Consider the following 23,725-nt stretch of genomic DNA (forward strand, 5'->3'; position numbering starts at 1 on the left):
TCTATCATCCACTTGTGATTTAAAAAAAAAAAAAAGTATATTTATACACACATATATATCTTACATATTTTGTTAAATTCTTTGCTTCATTCAAGTGCTATCAGTAATAATAAGTGTCAGTGGATATTCTTACTTCTTTTTTCCTGCGGGGTGTGTTCACCCCGAGGGAGCGCGCACGTCTCCTGGGCTTGTGTCTGCTTACCGCACGCCTCTTCTGCTTCCCAGGAGCGGCGAGGCAAGGTGACAGGGCGGGAGCGGAGTAGAGGTCAGATCTGTGGGTTCCATTGCCGGTGGCCGCAGCAGGGCCAGGCGCTGTCTCTGGGGGCGGCCGGGACAGGACGGACCCTCCCCGGCAGCAGAGGGATATTCCAGGCAAAGTGTCAGACGGGCGGCGGCGGGCCTGGTGATCCGTCCACAGGCTCCAGGGAAGAGGGTGGAGAGGCTCTTGCCAGTGATGCCCCAGACGGGCCCCTCCTGAGAGAGGAGGAGGCGACGCGCCCGCTCCCGCCGTGGGACAGAACACGTGGCTCTCCCTCCTCAAAGCAGCATGATCCACAGCTGGTTCTCGCCTCCGACACTGTCTCTCCTGCCACACGTTCAAAGGCCCTTCCCTGTCCCTTCCCCTTCCAGTCCCAACACCGGTCACGCAGAACTGTCATTCCCATGGTCTGTCTCCGCCTAGGCCTGTAGGGTTGGTGAGGGCAGGCACTGAATCTCTCTCACGGCCTCCACCTGCTGGCACCGGACAATGTCTGTTGACTAAATACTGTTTGGTGTCAACGTTTCTTGCCCAAGGTCATCTCCTGGTCCTCTACCTACTTTGAAGTGCCTTCGTCCTCATGGCACGAGGTTCTCCAAGCATGCCCTTGACAGAGCTGAGGTGGGGGGTGGCCACCTCCCCCAGTTTGGACTGGCTTATTCCTCTGCTCTGGAAAGGCTCTGAAGGTTCACATGCCTTAGCGCCAGGCTCGTGTAAGGAAATCAGGGCAATCAGTACCCATCACATTAATTCGATAACGTTCAATCAGGATCTGTTGCACTGATTTAATGACAAATCTTTCATGAGCACCTACTATGTGCCGGACCTTGTGCCGGCTGCACAGTCTAGAAAGGTCACCAAGACACCGTTACTCAGGAGGAGCTGAAGTCTAATGGAGGTGACAGGAACATGGTTATGGGAGATGGAGAAGATACCACGGGAACACAGCAGGGACCCTGAGGGAGTTCAAGAAAGCTCCAAAGAGGAGGGGATGTTTGGTCTCCATCTTGAAGGAAAACCAATGGTTTTACAAGTGGAAAAGGTGTGGTGCTGACAGGTCCATACCCAGTGTGGGGTTCTCCTACACGAGCCTCAGATCACGTGATCAGCTGGTAAGGCTGAATTTATTTCAATGCAGAAACCGTGGGAATGAGATGACTGCGGTTTCTCTCATAGTCAGAGTCCGCGATCCCAGTCTCCTTAGGCTGTCGGGCATTCCCTTCCAATGCATGGTTTCTGGCCGACAGTACAAAGACTTAGCATGCTTGAGGAGAGACACCAAGGTCATCATTGAGGGAAGATCGTGCGCTAGACACTTGTTAGCCATTTGAAACCGTTTTTCTTACAATCCTTACTTACAGCTTCAAATATCACGGCCCATGGCGAGATGAGGCATGCGTGTTATCCCCTGAGGAAGGACTCTGGCTGCCCGGAGAGGTCCCTTCCAAGTACCATGAACTTGGTAAATCAGTCCACTCTTTATGGGCTTGTTCTTCAGTTCCTTTAGTGCATGCCCCCGCAGCACTGGCTTTCAAAGGCAGAGTGACATGAACCAACCTCACAGAGTCTGATGTACAACACTAACAGTGAACACTCAGACAGCACTTGCTCTGGGCCAGCCACTGCTCCGGACACTTTCCACAGAGCTCATAATCCTCACTCTGGGAGTTAGGTGCTATTATTATTCCCGTTTTACAGTCGAGGAAGCTGAGGCCCAGTGAGTGTTAGCAAGCTGAATAAACACCGAATGTCACTTTGCTATTTGCTGCTGTTAAGCCGACCAGACCTGCCCCAGGCATTCTCACCCCCTGACGACTGTGCCCTCAGTTGCTTATTGAACATGGCCTCGGAACAAGGGAAGCCAGCGATCTTCAAGGAAATGTCCTCTCTACACCGGTGGGCCTCACCAAGCATTATGTCATCTGGGGCGATTGTGAAAGACTCACCAGCCTTGCTTCATTCCTGGAGGTTCTGGGTCAGGGCCCTGAACACCTGTAGGGTGACGCCTCATCCCTACTGGAAGTGCTGTCCGGGGGGGAAGGACCTACTTGGGGACACCTGCTGTTGGCTCTTGAGTTTGCTCACGGAGATTGGCTCTCTTCTGGCCGACTTCCAGTTGTGGGAGAGAGCCAGGATATAGTGCAAAGTGGGTTTACCCTCAGCTCATGCTTTTTTTAAAAAACAATTTTTCCTTTTTATTTATTTATTTATTTATTTATCAATGCAAGCTGTCTTTTCGTATTCATCGGCGTAAGCCAACTTATGTCCTGGTGACGACATCAAGTCTCAGTGGCGGACGACAATGAAGGGTTACTTCTTGCTCACACGACCTGCTGCCTCTAGCTCAGCCTTCTCCACGCCTTCCCCGTTCCAGGATGCGGGCTGAACATCAACGCAGCCCTTAGGAAGGTGCATCTCATAGCAGAGAGAAAAGAAAAGGTGGGACTTTGAGAAGACTCATGAAACTTCGCTTGGCCAGGGGTTCCGTTCCTTCTGCTCCTACTTTGTGGCCCGGAGCAAGTCACATGTCATCAGAACAGGGGCCCACCGCCCTTCTCAAGGAGAAGCAGTGACTATATTGAACCATCAAACCACCTAGTACACCTCCACTGTTTCCTCTTCTGTTCTCACAGCTTCCCCAAGTCTAACCTGAAACAAACTGGATTTATCCTTGAAATCACTTAACTTGAAGCCACTTCTTGAATGAAAAGAAGGTACTCGTGCAGTATATGTAGCTTTTTTATTAAGGCCACCATGTACAGCCCAGGCCTTGTCTTTTATTGTGGAAAAGCCTATTCCTCACATTTGGGAAAGCCACCACCTTCCCAATGCCCAAAAGAACAAGGGGAGAGAAGGGGGCGAACCCTTCCAGGACCCAGTAGGAGCCAGAGACAGGGGAAGGGGTTTCCAATGGGAGGTGGAGTCACAGAGAGATGCCAGGGTCAGAACAGCAGCACCGATGTGGGGAGCGGGCAGGGGAGGAAACACCAGTCTCCACCCTGCCCATCAGGTCATGTCTTCTGTGGGGATCAGCCTCTTGGAGTAAAAATCGAGGAAGAAAGGGAAAGAGAAGGTCGGGAGAGGGGGAGGTGCAAATGAAGAATAACCCACACATCTGTCTTCACCTGTAAGCAGTTATGGGTTTCCTGTTTTTACCGAGTTCTGACTCTCTCCACCCCCTCCCCTCTGTACCCCCCGCACCTTCTTAGAGGGTGAAGAGAGATGCGTTCTACTTCTAAAAGGGTTAAAGCTCATTCAGAGATGAACTGAAGAGAGTCCAAGTTCCAAATAAGGAATTTTAGAAACACTCATATCCTACTTTGAGGGTGGGAAGAACAAGGGCCTTTCAATGTCTTCCCAGTTCCAGAAAACGGGGGATTGGTTCTTCAGATGGCTGGTCCTGCGACCGCGCCACCGTTGACTGGGAAAGGCTCTAGGAATGGTGCGCCTGGAGATGCCACACATACACAGGAAGGTGGTGGGATGCTATGGTATCCCTCCACTGGATTTTTTCTCCTTCCACTATTTTTCTTGAGATAATCTCAAACCTACAAAAAATGTTTAAGTAAAATACAAAGGACTTTTTTTCCTGAACCATTTGAGAATTCCAACACAATGCTCCATCACCCTGAATGCGAATTATATATGTAGAATACTTCATGTACATTTCCTTCCTATAAGGATATTTTCCTAATTGACTGCAATACAGTCATCAATATCAGGAAATCAGCATCAATACCCTTAGACCCCATTAGCCCGTAATATCCAGTAGAGCAAGAGCATCTAGTTCAGAATTATTCCTTGCATCTAGTTACATGTCCTATCTCTGTCTGTATTGTATAGAAAGTCTCTCAATTTGGGTTTGTCTACTATTTCTTCATGATTAAACTCATGTGTTTTTAAGGAGAGCATCGCAGAAATGAAGCTGTGTTCTTCTGGTTGATCCTATGGGGTGGCCCAGGACTTTAATTTCCCTATTACTGATCATGTGAACTTTGGTCACTGGATGAAAGCGGTGCCTGCAAGTTTTCTCCATTCTAAAGTTACTCGTTTTCCTGTTGCTATTGCTATTGTAACTTCTTTTTCTGAGAGGTTTTTAGAGACCATGTAAACATCCCATTTCTCATCAGAGTTTTAACTTACTCATCAGTTGATTAAATCTCTATGGGCTCTATTTTATTTCTATTTTATCTCCTGGGTTATAATCCCTTGTTGTCATTACTTATTTTGATGCTCAACTAGTCCCAGATTTTGGCCTTTGGAGTCTCTTTCTAGCTGACTTCTTTGGCAACAATCCTATAATTCTTTTTATTTTGCTTCTTAAATTCCACATATGAATGAAATCATATGGTATTTGTCTTTCTCTGACTGACTTACTTCACTTAGCATTGCACCTGCTAGGTCAGGTCCATCCATGTTGTTGCAAATGGCAAGATTTCATTCTCTTTCGTGGCTAAATAATATTCCATTACATTTAACCATTCATCTGTTCATGGACACTTGGACTGCCTCCAGAGTTGGCTATTGTAAACAATGCTGCAATAAACACAGGGGTACAAAAGTCCCTCAGATTAGTGTTCTGTACTTTTGGGGTTAATACCCAGTAGTGCAATTACTGGATCTATTTTTAAAAGATTTTTTATTTACTTATTGGACAGACAGAGATCACAAGTAGGCAGAGAGGCGGGCAGAGAGAGGAGGAAACAGGCTCCCTGCTAAGCAGAGAGCCCGACATGGGGCTTGATCCCAGAACCCTGGGATCATGACCTGAGCCAAAGGCAGAGGCTTTAACCCACTGAGCCACCCAGGCGCCCCAAGGGTAGTTCTATTTGTAATATTTTGAGGACCCTGCCTACCGTCTTCCACATTGGCTGCCTCAGGTTGCCTTCACACCAGCAGGGCATGAATGTTCCTTTTCTCCAAACCCTCGCCAACACTTGTTTCTTTTTTTTTTTTAATTAATTAATTTATTTATTTTTTAGATTTTATTGATTTATTTGAGAGAGAGAGAGAGATCACAAGTAGGCAGAGAGGCAGACAGAGAGAGAGGGAGAAGCAGGCTCCCTGCTGAGCAGAGAGCCCGATGTGGGCGGGACTCAATCCCAGGACTCTGAGATCATGACCTGAGCTGAAGGCAGAGGCTTAACCCACTGAGCCACTCAGGTGCCCTTTATTTAAAAATTTAAATTCAATTAGCCAACTTATAGTATATCATCATTATATGCAACTGATGAGTTACTGAACTCAACACTTGTTTCTTGAGCTTTTGATTTGAGCCATTCCAACAGGAGTGAGGTGGATTTGCATTTCCCTCATGATCAGTGATGTTGAGCATCTTCTCATGTGTCTGTTGGCCATCTGGATGTCTTCTGACCATTTTTTAATTGGATTATTTGGTTTTCAGATGTTGGGTTGTATCAGCTCTTTATATAGTTTGGATACTAATCCTTTATCAGATATGTCATTTGGAAATATCTTCTCCCGTTCAGTAAATTGTCTTTTAGTTTTGTTGGTTGTTTCCTTTGCTCTGCAGAAGCTTTTTATTTTGATGTAGTTCCAATAGTTTATTTTTGCTTTGGTTTCCCTTGCCTCAGGAGATACATCTAGAAAATGTTACAGCTGATGTCAAAGAAATTACTCCCTGTGTTCTCCTCTAGGATTTTTATGGCTTCAGGTCTTACATTTAGGTCCTTAATTCCTTTTGAGTTTATTTTTGTGTGTGGTGTGAGAAAGCAGTCCAGGTGCCTTCTTTAGCATGTCCAGTGTTCCCAACAGCAGACATTGAAGAGAATTCTTCCCAGGGAGCCTCTTTATCCTTCAGCCTCAGGCATCATCCCTTTTCAGCCTGTGTATCATAAGTTCATGAATGGGGGTGCCTGGGTGGCACAGGTGGTGGAGTGCCTGACTCGTGGTTTCAGCTGGGGTTGTGATCTCAGGGTCATAGGATCCAGCCCATGGGGCTCCGCCCTCGGTGGGGAGTCTGCTTGGGTTTCTGTCCCCCTCTCCCCCCCCCTCTCTGCCCCCTCTGCATGCTCTCTCTCAAATAAATAAATAAATCTTTAAAAAAAATAGTTCTGAACTTTGTAAAGCATATTCAAAGACATGACCCATTTTGACCCTCGCAGCTGCACTGTCAGCCAGATAGCCACGCTACCTCAGAAGAAACTGATGTTCCGAAGAATTGAAGTGACTTGTCAAGGATTCAGGCAGCTGGTTGGTGACAGAGCTGGGGCCCAAACTGAAGTCTAACTCTGTGTCCTGAGCTTTATTATAGAACCTTCTCCTCAGAGAGAGATCCAGAACCCTTGAACAATATGTTAGTTGCTTAAGGCTACATGCCATGGGCCTTAGTCATTCCCTGAATTCAGGAACACTCGATATGGTTTATCAGCTCAGAGTGGCCTTCCTCCTCTCCCAGCATGTTGCTTTTCTCTTCCTGTTCCCACTTTCTCTAACTCGTTTTTATTATCTGCCTTATGAAATTAAAAACATCTTGCAGTTCCTTTGAACCCATTCCATGACTCAGGAGAGCTGTGTCTTGGCACCTAGGGTGGAGACAGGGAAAGAGTCAGGCAAAACAATGCCACCACCAAAAAGTGCCCAAGACCTCATTAATTGGAGTTATTCTCTAGACCAGATGGGGACAAACAGATGGGGGTTGCATTTGTGTTAGTTTTGCTCCCTTAACTTCTCTACAATGTGGATGCAGTGGAAATAACCCAGGAAGATCTGAAAACCAGGGGCTTTGGCAATGTGACTCAGCAGTCGTAAGATCGGTGGAGTTTTTTTCCTTCATTGAGAAAAGAAGCCTCTGAGACCAAAGGAGGTGCCTAACAGTCATCTCGATGGCAAAAGACTTACCACCGTTTTTGACTCATTAGGAGGGATGACCCCAAATTTCCAGATATCAGAGATGGAAGCATGGAGAAAATCATGTAAACCAAGAGTATATTCTCTTAGGGAGAATCTTTCAGCCGGAATCAGAAAAATCATGTGATTTCCTTCTTCATTAGCTCCCTCAGGTAGGAAAGTAAGCTCGTTGTTGGATTTCCAGTGCCTAGAACAGTGTATGGATATAACATGTGCTCAATAAATGTCAGTTAACGAGTAAATGAAGTTGATGCAAACACCCAAGAAACCCAAGATTATTAATCTCATAATTCAGAACCCTAATCCGTATTTTAAAATATTTGTAAATACCACCTCCAACTGCAGTTTTACCAGGACTTAAGATTCCTTTAGTGTATCTTATTCTTGTTAAAATTTGAGTCTTTGTTAGCAGAAAGATAATAATTTGAAACATCAGGAAAACCCTGAAAAATCCATGATCAGAGATAGGAACAGTCAGTACAGAGAAAGAGAGTGAAAACTACCCTTAACCATGCAAAAATATATTCAATGTCACTCACAGTAAGCTAAACGCAAATTAAAACTACACCAAGAAATATTTACCACCTGTAAGATCTGCAAGAATCCAAACTTTGGACCATAAACACCGCTGGGGAGTCCGGTGAAAGCAGCACCCACGTACCTTGCTGGTAGGCATGCCAAACGGCCCAGGAGTTCTGATGGAGGAGAAACTGGCAATATTCAGCAACAGTAAACAGATGCATACCATGCGGCCCAGTAATTACACTGCAAATCAGTATTTTAGGAATCTAGAGTCAAGACACTATCCTGAAAGCACACTAACAACAACATGACAAGATGTATGCCCAAGGTACTATTAGGGCATTATCTAATAATAAGACTAGCAATAGCCTGAATCAGTAGGAATATAGTTAAGTAAAAAGGGCTTCAGCTGCATGATGAAATATAGTATGGTGTAAAAAGGTATGAGGAGTATCTCTAAATCCTACAGTCCAGCAATCTCTAGGTTATATTGTTAAGTAGAAAAGGCAGAATGAAGAAAAACATGTAAAGTGGGCTACCGTTTATTTTAGAAAGGGGGGGGGTTGCGTATATCTGTATGTTGATATAGATACAGATGTACATATACACATGTATGTATTTGCTCATGTACTAAAAACCACTAACAGAATAGTAGTAAATTTAAAAATGGTTATATAGAGGGGTAGAGAGAGGGTCTTCTTGAAATAGCATGAAAAGGGGAACCTGGGTAGCTCAGTGGGTTAAGTCTCTGCCTTATGTTTGGGTCATGATCCCAGGGTCCTGGGAATGAGCCCTGCATTGGGCTCTCTGCTCAGTAGGGAGACTGCTTCCCCCCTCTCTCTCTGCCTGCCTCTCTGCCTACTTGTGATCTCTGTCAAATAAATAAATAAAAATCTTTAAAAAAATTTAAAAAATAGTATGAAGAGTTGTCTTTAGAAGCACAAGTACTTCACAAAATTATGAAACAAAATTAAATAAAAACTCCTAAAAAGAGAAAATAAAATACAAGTGATAATATCTGCATATCCAGTTAATCGTGTGATTGCACAGAGATGAACTATTTTGAGTGACTTTAAAATAGTAATTTGACCATGTCTTCCCACTGGAACCAACCCTAAGAACAAAACAAAACAAAACCTTAAAAACAAAAACAAAACCTTAAACTCTTCTCAATAATTATAGTGTTGCTAGTAGATTTAGTGCTGCTATTTTGAGTTTGTTTTATTGGAAGAGTAAAGAGAAATGAAAATTTGTTTTCATTTAGAACCGGATGTTTCTGGCATGGTTGAAGGGAGATACAGATACAGGATTAGTGAGGTTAAGTAAAAGCCTGGGGACCTGCACTTTGTAATATAGTGTGAAATCATGATGTATTTGATCTTAAAAATATATATTCTCCAGTTGTATCTACTGAAAAGGTCCAGATAGAGTTTCTGACTGTATTCGGGCGTCACCAAGACCAAGCTCAGGTTGATGGGTTCTCTAAAAAAAATTTACAGAACTCAGCAAAGCTGTTGTACTCACAGTTTCTTCTGCTAAGAGATTACAGAGTGAAGTCAGCAGTGGATCAAGGCACATAGGGCGGGGACCAGGAGAGACCAGAACAAGCCTGCAGTTGTCCCTTCCCTGGCGGGGGGAATCACAGAGACAGTACTTAATTTTCCCAGCAGTGACGTGTAGCAACATGCACAGAGTATTGCCAACCCCAGAATCTTACTCAGATCTTGTTAGGATTTATATTAGGGCTTCAGTCATGTTGTCAAGACCCTCCTGAGGTCAACTGACACAGTGTGACCCCAGGACCCCTGCCTGCATAAATCATGTTGCTAGCATAGAGCACCTGGTATAGCCCAAGGTCCTAGATAAACACTCTTATCAGGTGGGATAGTCCAAGGGCTTAGAGGTTATCTCCCAGGAATTGGCTACCCGCCAAACCTTTCTTTGAAATGTGCAGGGTTTAGATAACCCAGACCTGCTAAGTTAATTCTTCACTGCACAGTGACCTAGTACTAGTGCGGCACCAGGGGTACTAAGATTGTGGTTTTTAAACAGTACTTTTCACAAAAGAAATCAGGGCTCTCTGGATAAATTTCTTAGTTCAGGTCTAGGGCAGGAATAATGTACAAGGCAAGCTTAGAACTTTTCATATTGTGATACCAGAGAGTAAGGAAGGTATCACAGACCATTGGAATTGTGTCCGTACCATTCAGAAATCTATCTTTCAACGGCCAAAGAGGATGATTTGAGCAACAATAGAGATAACTACTAAAGTAGATTAAAACACATAAAAATGTGTGTATCTATTATTCATACTGGTATTAAAATAACTAAAACTCATTGGTCAACTTTGGAAGATGCTAGGAGCCATGCAAATCGTTAATGTGAAAACAGATAAATGAAACATTTCTCTCTCTTTTCCTAAATGATCAGTGAAACCAGATAGTTGATGTGGGGTGAATAGGGAAGGACTTCTCTTTGTGTAAGTATTTCAACTAAAAAGGGGTGGTGGGGGGGAATGTTACTATTTTACAAATACTACTCAACTACTAGATTTAGGCAATAATCATCACCCCTAAAAAGAGAGAGAGAGAAAACAAGAGACTGTTCCTTCTATTACAAGTACAAATACCACCAGTAAAGCAGGTCTGAGAAAAACAGAAGAACCAAAATGTGACCAAGCTTCTACCAGTTTACGGGTGACTCAGGGGACAAAGGAACACATTAAAGGACACTCAGGAATGCAGCCATGCAATCAGTAAAATCCAGACTATGAGATAATGCAATATATTTATGAGAAATTAGTACTACGGAGCTGGCTTTTCAACCAAAAACTTGCAGAATATAAAGGAAGAATGAAGAATAGAAGAAGCATATCAACAAATCAGAATATCCTAATAGATCTCTAAGAAATTAGAATATCTTCATTTGTAGCCTAACTCAAACTACAAAAGTGAAAAACAAAATGGAAACATTTATAGCACAGTTGGGAAATTGTAAACACTGATTATATGATGATATTAAGAAATTAATTTTTAGGTGTGATGAAATTGTGTTCTTTTTAAAGGACTCCTCATCTTTCAGAGATACATAATGGAATCTTTATAAATTAAAATGATATGATATTTGGGATTTGCTTCAGACTAAACTGCTGGGAGGTACAGGGAACGGTGGAAATATAGATGAGACCAAACTGGTCACACTTGTATTGATATTTGTTCAATCAGCGTGAGAGGTATGTTATATATTCTACTTTTACATGTTTGAGAATTTCTATAATAAAAAACAAAACCTCTGTATCAAATAACAAGATAGCCCCATTATTTTGATTGAAAAAAGGAATAATAGGCAATCTCACTTACTCATTCATTCATCCAACAAATTACTATCCACTCTTGCCAGACAACATAAAAACAGTGATGAAAAGAAGAGGAAGAAAAACTCCCTGTATCCATGGAGCACACATTCTAATGATGGGAAAAGACGATCATAAAAAAAAGATGAGTGAGGTGAACAAAGTATACCAGATGCTTCTAACTGCAACAGTGGCCTGTAAATCCGACTAGGGAGCTAGAGAATGGAGGGGAACAGTAATTTTGAAGAAGTTGTCCCCAAGAAGATGACTTTTCCCCCTTGTTTTTAAGTACTTATTTTAATTCCAGTTAACTACAGTGTTAAAATTAGTTTCAGGTGTACAATATAGTGATTCAACAATTCCACGCATTACCTGGTGCCCATCACAAGTGTACCCCTGAATCCCAATCACCTATTTTGCCCAACCCCTACCCACCTCTCCTCTGGTAACCATCAATTTGTTCTCTCTGAGTCTGCTTCTTGATTTGTCCTTTTTTCCCTTTGTTCATTTATTTCTGAAATTTCACATATGAGTGAAATCATATGGTATTGTCTTTTTCTGACTTATTTTGCTTAGCATTATACTCCCTAGCTCCACTCATGTCATTGTAAATGGCAAGATGTCATTCTTTTTCATAGCTGATTGATATTCCATTTATGTCCATACCACTTCTTTATCCATTCATTAACTGGTGGACACTTGACGGGTTCCATATCTTGGCTACTGTAAATAATGATGCTATAAACATCAGGGAGCATGTATCCCTATGAATTAGTGTTTTTGTATTCTTTGAGTAAATATCCAATACCAGAAGTGCAGCTCCTGGCTCATAGGGTAGTTCTATTTTTAACTTGAGGAACCTCTATACTGTCTACCACAGAGGCTGCACCAGCTTGCATTCCCAGCAGAAGTGCATGAGGGTTCCTTTTTTTTTTTTCCTTTTTTTAAAGATTTTATGTATTTATTTGACAGAGAGAAATCACAAGTAGATGGAGAGGCAGGCAGAGAGAGAGAGAGAGGGAAGCAGGCTCCCTGCTGAGCAGAGAGCCCGATGCGGGACTCGATCCCAGGACCCTGAGATCATGACCCGAGCCGAAGGCAGCGGCTTAACCCACTGAGCCACCCAGGCACCTTGAGGGTTCCTTTTTCTGCTCATCCTCGCCAATACCTGTTGTTTCTTGTTTGTTGATTTTAGCCATTCTGACAGGTGTGAAGTGATCTCTCATTGTAGTTTTGATTTGCATTTCCCTGATGATGAGTAATGTTGAGCATCTTTTCAGCTGTCCGTTGGCCATCTGGATGTCTTCTCTGGGAAAATGCCTGTTCATGTCTTCTGTCCATTTTAATCAGATTATTTGTGTTTTGGGATTTTGAGTTATAACAGATATTTATGTATTTTGGATACTAATCCTTTATTGGATATGTCATTTGCAAATACCTTCTCCCATTCAGTAAGTTGCCTTGTAGTTTTGTTGGTCATTTCCTTTGCTGGGCAGAAGCTTTTTATTTTGATAAAGTCCCAATAGTTTATTTTTGCCTTTATTTCCCTTGCGCCGAGACATATCTAGAAAAAAGTTGCTAAGGCTGATGTCAAAGAGGTTACTGCTTGTGTTCTTTGCTAATATTTTTATGGTTTCAGGTTTCACATTTAGGTCTTTAATCCATTTTGAATTTATTTTTGTGTATGATTGTTGAGGGTTTTCAACATGAATGAATGTTGTACTTCGTCAAATGCCTTTTCTGTGTCTATTGAAATGATCATATGATTCTTACCCCTTCTCTTACTGATGTGCTGTATCACGTTGATTGATTTGTAAATATTGAACCACCCTTCAACCCAGGAATAAATCCCATTTGATCATGATAAATTTTTAAATGTATGGTTGGATTCAGTTTGCTAGTATTTTGTCAAGGACTTTTGCATCTATATTTATGTTCTGCACAAAGGAGTCACAATAGGCATGGTTTGGTTTCAAAAAGAAAAGAAAACTTAATATTATTATTATTACAGAAGCCTAATAAAAGCAGAGGAGGAAAGGAATCTATACAAGACGAAGGTAACAGTACACAATAAATGAGAAAGAAGCAAAGTTACATCAAACCCAGTACTTGCAACATCAAACCTCCTCAGCCAGGGAGGCCCCATGGAAACAGCCAGGCGGGAGTCCTGACTGAGAGGCCTGGGCAGAGCGTCCTCCGCTCAGGTGAGACTTGTACCTGACCATCCCCATAAGGGCCACGTTTATAGGGCAAATAACAGGTTTTGAAATTAAACATTTGCCTCCCAACGTGCAGTTTGGACCGGGCTGCACTTTCAGGTTATCATGTTTCTATATTTTCAAGGAGCCTGGGCCGTGTGTGTCCGTCTCCCCTCCCCGATTCCGTTCTAGGGGGGGCCAGCCCAGCCTGCAGCAGGAGCGGATGTGAGACAAGATTTGTAGCTCTTGGTGTCCGGAACAGAAGGGCCAGTTCTGACCCAGAGGCCGGATATTATATTTTAAACAATTAGGCTCCCAAGGTTATTCACACAGCATGAGTCTCACAAACAACATTCCTTAGCCTGCCTGGGTACGTGCAGGTCTAGCCGGTCAGTTTTCAGGACAAATCATAAAAATACTTATCCATACAGAACAGATACTATGGATATTGGTCTGCAGTTCTCTCTTTCTGGTGATGTCTTTACCTGATGTTGATATAGGGTAATGCTGGCCTCATAGAATGAATTTGGAAGTTTTCCTTTTCTACTTTTTGGACCCATTTGAGAATAGGTATTAACTCTTCTTAAATATTTGGTAGTACTCACCTGTGAAGCCATATGTCCTGCATTTTTGTTTGTTGGGAGGCTTTTTTAAGAAAAAATTTTTCATTACTGATATAATTTCTTTGCTGGTTATTGGTCTGTTCAAATTTTCTGTTTCTTCCTGACTCAGCTTTGGTAGTTTGTGTGTTTCTAGGAATTTATACATTTGAGAAGACGGCGTTTAAGCAGACATGTGAAGAAGGTAGAGGAAGAGCTGCAGGATGTCTGTGGGACGAGCATTCCAGGCAGATGGACGGAGCGCAGAGGCCCGAAAGTGGGAGTGAACCTGGAGCGCTAAAGCAACAGCAGAGAATAGCGTGGTTGCAGCAGAGCGAGCAAAGGAAGGGGAGGGAAGCAAAGTCAGAGAGGCGGCGCCAGGACTAGTGGCCACAGAAAGGACCCTGTCACGTGACTTCAGATGGAAATCACCACTAACGGTTGACTGGTCTGTTTGTAAGTAGTTTATTGAAGTGTGTGTCAATTTCTTAGGACTGCCATACGAATCACTACAAACGGGATGGCTTAAACCAATAGCAATTTTGTTCTCTCCATGTTCGGGCATCTAGAAATCTAAAATCAGGGTGTCCGTAGGGTTCATTCTTCCTGGAGGCTGAGCCTGAGGAACTATAAAATCGGGAGGAAGGGAGATAATACAGCTAAGACTGAGAACTATTAGCAAGACAGGAACGAACCAAGAGAATGTGGTGTCTCTCCTAGAAATCAAGTGAAGAACCTGTTTCAACGGTGCCGAAGAAATGTTGCTGGGAGGTTAACTGAGAGGGGGACTGAGACTGACCATCAGCTGGGCAGTACGAAAGTCACCGGAGACCTTGATAGGAATAATAACAGCTGAGACGATGGGAGGAAAGGAAAGAAAGAAAACACAATTCTTTAGAGACACTTGGCTCTAAGAGCGGATAATGGAGCAATATAGAAAAGTGTAAGGATTACTTGTTCTTACTTATTTGAAATTTTATTTCTTTTCAGATAGAGAGGGTGGGGGAGGGAGATAGGGAGAGAGAGTCCCAAGCAGGCTCCATATGCGGGAGTTGATCTCAGGTCTCTGAGAACAGGATCTGAGCCAAAACCAAGAGTCAGATGCTTCACTGGCTGACCCACCAGGCACCGCAATTGTTTTTATTTTTATTTATTTATCTATTATTATTATTTTTATTTTTAGATTTTATTTATTTTGACAGACAGAGATCACAAGTAGGCAGAGAAGCAGGCAGAGAGAGCGAGGTGGAAACAAGCTCCCTGCTGAGCAGAGCCCGATGTGGGGCTCGATCCCAGGACCCTGGGATTACGACCTGAGCCGAAGGCAGAGGCTTTAACCCACTGAGCCACCCAGCTGCCCCATTGTTTTTATTTTTAATTGGATAAATCATAACACGTTTATAAGGTAGTGGGAATTATCAAATAGAGAAGGCAGCATGAAGCGTGCCAGAGTAAATAAGAATCGCAGGTGCAGTGCTCTAAGTGAGAGGGATGAGCTTTAGACCCAAGGAGTGGTGTTGACCTGAAGAATAAGTGCGAGCAAGTAATCCCTTCTAACAGGCTGAGGTGGCTAGGACACAGATATAGGACAGATGCCAGTGGCTGGGTATATGGCCCAGAAGGGGCTTGTATAAGTTCTCTTCCCAATGCTGCTTCTTTCTCAGTAAAGTACGAAGCTAGGCATGAGGTTGGGATGGAGATGTTGGAGTTTTGAGGAGAGAGGAGAAGGTATGAAGGAACCATCCAGAAGAGTGGGAGAGTGAGGGACTAGGGTAACACAGTAGCATTAAGGGTGCCCTTGAGGTGATGATCATAAATTTACAGTGAAATGAGGCGGCCTGGTAACCGGTCCTTCTGCAGTTATTATCGGATGCGCTGGTGTTGACACAGAATTGGCAGAGTTGGGTTTAGCAAGGAGTGGCCTGTACCAAACAAAGAAAGGAAAAGATCAGCAAAGGAGATGAGAAGGCCTGCAAGGGAGTGACCCTTAACTGTGGATTTTAACATGGTAAAAAGCTAAATGAAGACCGTGTGTGGTAAGAGATGGGGGAAATGGTGATGTGATTGAATCAACAGATTGTAGGTCCCACATGCAAGAGCGGAACTGTTGAACTTGGGGTGCCAGGAGATATGAGCCCAAACACTGAGGTGGTAAGTGGAGCAGAGAATTAGAAACGAAAGCATTCTGGGATTGTGTTACTAATAATTGTAAGAACCAGGATAGGAGTAGGAGACTGGGTAACTGAAGTGGGATGCAGGACAAGTTCACTAAGGAGACGATGTCGAAGAACTGAGACATCAGGATTTGAAAAGATGATCTCCATGGAGACTGAAATCCCCAAGAACCATGGCAGAAGTAGCACTGGAGAGCGCGGCAGGGACCCCAGAGCTGAGATCATTGAAGAAAGGGTGAGTATGCTGGCAGAGTTGGTGACAACAGCAAGGAGGGGTAGGTGACAATCTGTCCACAGGACACTCCAACCTGGAAGTTCTTAGGGAGAAGTGAGGGGAAATGAGGAGCCGGGGGGCACCCATCTCCCCTCCAAGCCCAGGGGCATGAGGAAGGTGGGGAAGAGACAACTGAAGTGGAGAGAACAGAGAAACATGAAGAGGAGGGAATGTTCTGACAAGAGGTGGTTATAATGGAGCACCGGTGTGCCCACAAACCCCCTTGAGCTCCAGAGGTCCCCATAAAAGGGTTTTATGAGATGGGGAGGGCTAGGAGAAGGGACCAGAAAGGAAATGTGCAGAGCTGTGTGGGGATTCTCATGTGGGGAAAGAGGATGACCTGAGAGTCTGGTGTTTGGGAGCATGGGGTGTGGGGTGTGGGTAGATGATGGAAAAAGAAATAAATGGCCCAATGAGATGGGTCTCGGTGGTCTCAGGACAGGAGGAGGTGAAGCTGCTCACAGCTGTTGGGTGTGAGGGAGCTGTAGAGTCTCGGGCCGTGGTAATATTCCTGTCAACCAGATGAGGAGGCAGGGAAGACATCTTATCAGGGCACTGACACATTCCCCAGGAGCTCGCGGGGGGCTAGTGGTGACAAGGTTGTCGTAACTAGAACTTCTTGGTGCCAGGAATATTCTAAGTGTATTAAATCTTTTAATTCTCATAACAACCTAAAAGGTAGGTGTTGCTACCACCACTTTTAGATGAGAAGCGGAGAGGTTCATTTGCCCAAGGCCATACAGTGAGCAAGTGGTCAAGCCCAAATCTGACTAGAGACTGTCTGCCTCGAAGGCCGTGTCCTTGACCACTGACTCTACCAATATTTGACATTCCCCAGGTACCATCTGTGTGCCCGCTCTCCGTGAACTCTCTAAGAGTAGGGACTGCCATTCATCTACTGCTCTCTTGCACTGGCATAATGCCAGATATTTAGAAACTGCTTAATAAATGTCTGTATAGTAAATAAGTAGGTGCGTGAATGGGATGAATAAATAGAAAAATGAAATAAGCAAACTTGACCTTACGGAAGGGTAGGGACTGGGTTAAAAATGAATGAAATCTTTTCTTTGCCATGCCAAATTATTAGAGGTATATAACCAGATACTTGTAAAGCTATAAGTAAAACAGGACAGTGAATACACGAAGTTGGGAATTAGGCTTAAATATACATAGGAATTTATTAAATGAAAAATCAGCATTTTGAAATTATTGTGGAAACATGGATTTAAAAAATGATCTGGGGATACTGGTTAACCATCTAGAAAAAAAATGCAGTCTGAATCCACGTCATACCGTCACCAGGATGCAACTTAGATGGATCAAAAATTAAGATATAAAAAAAACGATATTCTAGAAGTCTGAAAAGCAAGATGTAAATATATATTTAAAAGATTTATTTATTTTAGAGAGAGAACGTGTGAACGGGAGAGGCCGAGGGAGAGGGAGAATCAAGCAGACTCCACGCTGAGTGCGATACACCCTGAGATCACGTCCTGAGGTGAAACCAAGAGTCAGATGTTTAACCAATTGGACCACTCAGCTGCCCCAGCAAGGATATATTGGTATCTCAATGTGTGGAAGGCATTTATTAATGCAATATAAAGCACCGAAACATAAAAGATGGATAGATCTGAACAACATAAAAGTAAAAATTTCAGCATGGCAAAAGCCACAATTAATCAAGATGACAGATGTACAAAAAAGATGGGCTAAAATATTTGCAACTCATACCATAAAGCACTTTTTAAAATGAAGGTTAAAAACAATTCAAAAGCATAGTGGACAAAGAACAAGAATGCTTAGTTAATAAAAAGGGAAATATATAATTGCTCTTAAGCATACAAAATATCCTCAGCCTCATAATAAGAGAACTGGGATTTCAGTCCTACCGCACTACCATGGTTACTATCACACTGACAAAGAGCCAAGTTTGATAAACATCCCGCATGGCGAGCGTATGGGGAAATGGGTACACTTTTGGACTCACACATTTGCAGAACAACATATGTACAAGGATATTCATTGCAGCTTTTGTAACAGCAAAAGACAAGAAGACATTAATGAAAAAAGAGAGAGAAGCCATCAATGAACAGGGATAAGCCACACCCGTGCAATGGTGTGTTGCCACAAGCACACGCACATACAATCACCTGTGAAAACGCAGGGGGAGACTCGAGAGAATGATGTGGAATGAGTTCCAAGATCCATCAAGAACAAAGAAAGAAGGTGCAGACAGTATGCTACCATTTCTATTATTTTTTTCTGAGAGAGAGATTGAAGAATATATGAATGTATACATATCTGGTGTGCTTCGATGGGTGTAAAAGATGGAGGAAGTATACCCAAGAAACTGGCAATACCGGCTGCTTCTGGAAAAAAACAAGGAGTCCAGGGGAGCAGTGGGCGAGGCAGGTCACGCACACAGATGACTTCATACCCTTTCTATCTTTTGTATTGGACAGGAAGTACCTATTCCAGATAACTAAAGCGATTTGAAAAAGAATGCCTTTTTGTCCTCAAGTTGGGGAGAAAAAAATATATGTGCACTGCTTTACTACAAGATGAAAAATGTTAGGTGTCCTGATGAAATTGTCCAGAGATTAAATTCTGTTCTGTTGGCTAAAAAGAGCTGGTAGAAATTTAACAGGAGTATGCTTGTATTTTATTTACATATACCCAAATGGAACTGGAATGACTATGCCTATTTCAATGTTTAGGTCATGTTCAGCAGCACTTTGGCCCCCAATGAGTTTTCTTCTGGTGCCTGAGTATTTGAAGAATTGCCCAAGAGCATGGAGTGCATGCGGTACAAGCCAAGGGCCTGGTGTAAGTGCCCATCACCCTCCTTTGTGACCTGTCCCGGCAGTAAAATAATTGTGCCGAACACCATTGTGTGCCAGTGCGAGACAGAAGATGTTCGTTATTTTTAGCAAATTCTAGTAAAAATGGTAGATGGTCTTTGGACTCTGCTGGCAGATTTGCCTCTGAGCTCCTGGGAAGCCAAATCTATTCAAATTGCCATCCTTGACTTTCTAGGTTCCTCAAACTGAGATGCGGTGGGTGAAGAAATTCCCAGGGTGGCACCCAGCTGGGGCTGATCGAAAGTTTGGGGTTTGCTTCACTTCTTAAAGCCAAGGAAAGACACAAAGCTCAGCTCAGCAGCTGACGCAGACACCTAGTTCAACTGATGCAGAGCCCTTCCTATGTTCTTTTCCTTTTTTTTTTTTAAATGATTTTATTTATTTGAGAGAGAGAGTGTGCACAAGCAAGGGGAGTGGCAAGCGGAGAGGGAGGGGGGGAAGCAGACTCCCAGCCAAGCAGAGACCCTGGGATGACAATGAGCCGGATGCACACACTTAACCACCCCAGCCACCTAGGCGCCCCGTGCCTTTATCTCCTACAGAAGAAGTTTCAGGGGCGCCTGGGTGGCTCAGTCGTTAAGCAGCTGCCTTTGGCTCAGGTCATGATCCCTGGATCCTGGCACTGAGCCCTGCATGGGGCTCCCGGCCTGGCAGGAAGCCTGCTTCTCCCTCTTCTACTCCATCTGCCTGTGTTCTGTCTCTTGCTTTGTTTCTCTCGGTCAAAAAAATAAAATCTTTAAAAAAATAAGTAAGGTAGAAGTTTCACGTGACTCATTAACGTTAGTGCTTTCCATACCAACTAGCAGAAACTGTCTTAAAGATTAAAATATTGTAACTTGAGACAAAGAACCTCTATCTCACTATTGCCCGAGTCACCAAAGAGCCTCTATTAAAATTTGCTTTGTCCTGTCCCTTGAAATGTAATATTTGACACATGGATTTCTCTGCTTTCTCACTTTCATTCCCCAGCGGCAACCACTGTCCTGACTCCAGGCTTATAATTTCCAGCCTGTGGATTGTCTTTTCACAATCTCTGTAGTTTGTTCTTGTTTTAATGAACACAGTTTCTTCAGGTAGTCACTTGTGTCAGTATTTTTTTTGTAGTGAACTCTTTCTGTTCAAAAAATCCTCAAGACCTCAAAGTCAGATGTGATTTGTCTTCCAAAACTTGAAATTTCTCTTCATATTTAAATCCTTAGACCAAGTGGAATTACATTTTTGAATAAAGTAGGGAGCGGGTCTAATTTCAGTTGTTTTCCCTTTATGCATTTATCAATTTTTTCTAAAAAACAATCAGCTAAGTGGACAATTTTCTAAGTAGTCCCATGGGTCTGAAATGTCCCTCCTGTCATACACCGGTTCCCAAAATGTGTGGGTTTTTGAATTCCGTTCCATTTGTTAATTTGTCTATCCTTATCGCAAGCTCTGGCAGAGCAAGTCCCATCTTCCTGAGCACATCATTCTTCTACGGGAGTGTCCCCAGCTCCTTCCTCTATTCTTCCCAGGACTGACCTACTAAGTCCCACAAAAAGAACGCTGGGATTTTAACTGAGATTGCATTTCATCTATAGATGAGTTCAGGGAGAACTGAACTCTTTATTTTTTTTTTATAGCTAGAAAACTGATCTATACAGAGAAAACCCATCTATAGAAAGATTCAATATTAAAGAATTCTCTGTATAAGAATTTGTTTTCCACTTAAGCTGTAAAATTTTCTACATATGGGCTTTATACATCTTGTTTTAGTCAGATTTATTCCTTAGGTACCTCAGAGTTTTATTTTTTTTTTTTTTGTTATTATACTGTCTTTTCTTCTTAGAAATATTTTTCCAAACTATTTGTTGCTGATGTATAGAAATGTATTTGACTTTTTATATTGATCTTATAGCCAGCCAAACTTACTATTTCTGCCTACTATCTGTAGGTCTTTTGAGATTTTCTGTAGACAACTGTATCTGTGAATAATGACAATTTATTCCTTTCTAAATCTTTTATTTTCCTTCTTATATTGTATGTGATAGAAACTCCAGTACAATGTTGGATAGAAGCAAAACAGAGGACACTTTGTCTTATTCCTGGTTTTAGAGGAGATGCTTTTAAAGTTTTTCCATTAACAATATTTGCTGTAGAATTTGTGTAGATGCTTTTCATCAGGCTAAGAAGTCTCAGTCCTATTTCTAATTTGCTTGGAATTTTTATCATGAATAGGTATTGAATTTAGTCAAATTTTTTTTCATTCATTCTAATAATAACTTGGTTTTCTCCCTTTAATCTATTAATGTAATAATTGACATTTATAGATTTTCTAATGTTAAATCACTTTTGCTCTCCTGAATAAACCCAGATTGAATACAGACTACTTTTTAAAATATTGACAGATCTATTTCTTGAAATTTAAAACTCCCAGTTAAACCATGTGGCCCTGACATTTTATTCTTTTTTAATTTAAAAAAATTTAATGTTTTCATTTAAACCCAATTAACTAACGTGTAGGGCATTATTAGTTTCAGAGATCGAGTTTAGTGATGCATCTGTTGCATATAACATCCAGCGCTCATTACATCATGTGCCCTCCTGAATGGCGATCACCGAGTTACCCCATTCTCCCACCCACTACCCCCCACTCTAGCAACCACCAGTTTGTTTCCTGTGGTTAAGAGTCTCTTCTGGTTTTGTCTTCCTCTCTGATTTCTTCTTATTTTTCCCTCTCTTCCCCTATGATCGTGTTTTGTTTCTTAAATTCCACAGATGAGTAAATCCTATGATATTTGTCTTTCTTGGACTGACTTATTTTGCTCAGCATAATACCCTGAAAATTGTTATAGTATTTTTTAAAAAAATATTTTATTTGTTTATTTGAGAGAGAGAGAGAGAGAGAGAGAGAGATCAGGACCCTGAGATCATCACCTGAGCCGAAGGCAGAGGCTTAACCCACTGAGCCACCCAGGCAGGCACCCCTGTTGATGGCATTTTGATAGGGATTGCATTGAATGTGTAGATTGCTTTGCATATCATAGACATTTTAAGAAGTTTGTTCTTCCAATTCATGAGCATGGAATGTTTTTTTGTTTCTTTGTGTCTTCAATTTCTTTCACAAATCTTCTATAGTTTTATAGACTTTTTTAAACCTCTTTTGTTAGGTTTATTCCTAGGTATCTTGTGGCTCTTGGTACAAAGTTACATGGAATTGATTTCTTGATTTCTATTTCTGCTGCTTCATTGTTCGTGTAAATAAATGCAACTGACTTCTGTGCATTGATTTTATAGCCTGTGACTTTGCTGAATTCCTGTGTCCATCCTAGAAATATTTGGGTGGAATCTTTTGCGTTTTCTATACATAGTATCATGTCATCTGTGAAGAGTGAAAGTTTGACTTCTTCTTTGCCAAATTGGATGCCTTTTCTTTTCATTTTTGATTACTGAAGCTAGGACTTCAGCACTATACTATACACACAGTACTATGAACAGCAGTGGTGAGAGTGGACATGCCTGTCATGTTCCTAACCCTGAGGGAAGAGCTCTTGGTTTTTCTCCCATTGAGGATAATGTTAGCTATGGGTTTTTCACATATGGCTTTTATGATATTGAGGTATGTTCCCTCTATCCTTACATTATAGAGGTATTTAATAAAGAAAGGATGTATTTTGTCAAATGCTTTTTCTGCATCTATTGAGAGGATCGTATGGTTTTTATCCTGTCTTTCATTTATGTGGTATATCACATTGATTGATTTTTGATTGTTGAACCACCCCTCCAGGCCAGGAATACATCCCACTTAGTCATGGTGACTAATCCTTTTAATGTACTGTTGGATCCAGTTAGCTAGTATCTTGGTGAGAAGTTTTGCATCCAGGTTCATCAGGGATCTTGGTCTCTAATTCTCCTTTTTGGTGGGGTCTTTGTCTGGTTTTGGGATCAAGGTAATGCTGGTCTCAAAGAATGAGTTTGGAAGTTTTCCTTCCCTATTTTTTGGAACAGTTTAAGAATAGCTATCTCTATTCTTTAAATTTTTGATAGAATTCTCCTGGGAGGCCATCTGGTCCTGCTGGCCTTGATTTTGGGGAGACTTTTGATTACTGATTGAATTTCTTTAATGGTTATGGCTCTGTTAAGTTTTCTATTTCTTCCTGCTTCAGTTTTGGTAGTTTATGTTTTGGGGAATGTATCCATTTCTTCAAGATTGCCTAATTTGTTGGTCTATTGTTGTTCATAATATCCTTTATAACTGTTTGTACTTCTTTGGTGTCCTTTGTGATCTCACCTCTTTCATTTATGATTTCATTTATTTGGGTCCTTTCCCTTTTCTTTTTGATAAGTCTGGCTAGGGGTTTGTTGATCTCATTAATTCTTTCAAAAACCAGTTCCTAGTTTTGTTGATTTGTGCTACAGTTCTTTTGAATTCTATTTCATTGATTTCTTCTCTAATTTTTATTATTTCTTTTCTCCTTCTAAATGTGGGCTTTATTTGGTGTTCTTTTTCCAGCTCCTTTAGGTGTAAGGTTAGGTTGTATATTTGAGACTTTACTAATTTTTTGAGAAAGGCTTGTATTGGTAAGTACTTCCCTCTTAGGACCAACTTTGCTGTATCCCCAAGGTTTTGAACAGTTATGTTTTCA

General features: G+C 42.1%; 1 long non-coding RNA gene across 2 annotated transcripts; it reads left to right on the forward strand.

Moving 5' to 3' along the window:
• Window positions 1-13,523: 13,523 nt before the first annotated feature.
• LOC106006216 lies at window positions 13,524-19,726 on the forward strand. 2 transcript variants are annotated; one of them, XR_001180166.2, is made up of 3 exons: window positions 13,524-13,771; window positions 13,943-14,256; window positions 18,966-19,726. It is a non-coding gene; the product is annotated as an uncharacterized LOC106006216 (long non-coding RNA). The 2 variants fall into 2 exon arrangements; XR_001180165.2 differs by having other exon boundaries at window positions 13,525-13,771; window positions 13,958-14,256.
• Window positions 19,727-23,725: the final 3,999 nt, after the last annotated feature.

The sequence above is a fragment of the Mustela putorius genome, unplaced genomic scaffold (assembly GCF_011764305.1).
Source record: "Mustela putorius furo isolate JIRA1106 unplaced genomic scaffold, ASM1176430v1.1 tig00000785_pilon_pilon_pilon, whole genome shotgun sequence".
NCBI classification, from domain to species: domain Eukaryota; kingdom Metazoa; phylum Chordata; class Mammalia; order Carnivora; family Mustelidae; genus Mustela; species Mustela putorius.